Below are 1,374 nucleotides of genomic sequence, written 5' to 3'. Positions count from 1 at the left end.
GAATTTCACTCTACTTAGTCTAAAAGTTGCTGCACCTTTCTCAACGTAAGGGGACAGATTTTACTCAAGAGAATGGGTAGTCTTTGGAGTAGCCAATCAGGTGAGATGCAAGGCTCCCAGCTAAATATTGGGAAAACATTTTCCATGTTCATTTTTTCAGTATGGGTCATGCTTGGTTCAGTGGACTTAGTCTTGGTATTTATTAAACACTTACTATATGCCAATCACTATATTAACGTCTTGTGCTGGCAAGTTGTCTCCGACCCTTAGCGACTCCATGGGCACATCTCTCCCAGAATGCCCTGATTCACTCTGTAATCATTCTGGTAGTGTATCCATAGAGTGTTCTTGGTAAAAATGTGGAAGTGGTTTATCACTGCCTCCTTCCACGCAGTAAACCTGAGTCTCCACCTGTGACTCTCTCCTGTGCCACTGCTGCCCAGCATAGGTGAGTTTTGACTTGTAGCAGATTGCCTTCCACTCTCTAACCACTGGCCAAACTAGAAACGGAATGGGTAGGCCTCTGCTTGACTCTCCCTCCAGTAGTCGAGACTGGTAGAGTACTGGAAACTCTCCAGGTGTGACCTTAAGAGGGGCGTATTAAGTGCTAGTATAGAGTCAGCTGTGTGACTGTGGGCAAGTCACTTAACTTCTCTGTGCCTCAGTTCCCTCATCTGTAAAATGGGGATTAAGACTGTGAGCCCCACGTGGGACAACCTGATTCCCCTGTGTTTACCCCAGCGCTTAGAACAGTGCTCTGCACATAGTAAGCACTTAACAAATACCAACATTATTATTATTATAAAAAGTAATCTGATCAAGTACAGTCCACATGAAATTCATAATCTAAGAGGTTGGGAGAGCCAAGTATCTTATTTCCTCTTAATAGATGAGGAAGGTGAGGCACAGAGTGGCTAAGTAATTTGCCCAAGGCCAAAGAAGAGGTCAGGGGCCTGGCAGGGCTAGAATTCAGGTGTCCTGACATCCCAGTCCTACGCTCGTCCATTAAGTCACACTGCCTTCCTTTTGCTGGCCAGTGTAATCTCTTCTGGTGATTCTCATGATGGTCTTTGGAAGAGACGTTAAGGGATCTGCTTTATAGACCCAAGATAGATTCTTACCCCCACATGCTTGCACCCTCTAGACTGTAAACTCACTGTGGGCAGGGAATGTCTGTTATATTGTTAAATTGTAATCCCAAGCACTTAGTACAGTGCTCTGCACACAGTAAGTGCTCAAAAATACCATTGACTGACTGATTCGCTGGTACCTCCCTTGCCTGCGGGCAGTACAAGATGACATCTCGCCAGAGGGCTTCCCGCAGCTGAGCTGAAGAAACTGCACTGGGAGGGTGAATTCCACCGTCCCTCAGAG

At 46.0% G+C, this 1,374-nt stretch overlaps 1 non-coding gene across 1 annotated transcript; it reads right to left on the bottom strand.

Annotated features, from left to right (window-relative positions):
• Positions 1–458: 458 nt before the first annotated feature.
• On the bottom strand, positions 459–596 carry LOC114810743. Its single transcript, XR_003758438.1, has one exon. It is a non-coding gene; the product is annotated as a small nucleolar RNA SNORA7 (small nucleolar RNA).
• Between the last annotated feature and the right edge of the window lie 778 nt (positions 597–1,374).

Source organism: Ornithorhynchus anatinus, chromosome 3 (assembly GCF_004115215.2).
Source record: "Ornithorhynchus anatinus isolate Pmale09 chromosome 3, mOrnAna1.pri.v4, whole genome shotgun sequence".
NCBI classification, from domain to species: Eukaryota; Metazoa; Chordata; class Mammalia; order Monotremata; family Ornithorhynchidae; genus Ornithorhynchus; species Ornithorhynchus anatinus.
This window is presented reverse-complemented; position numbering and strand designations above follow the sequence as displayed.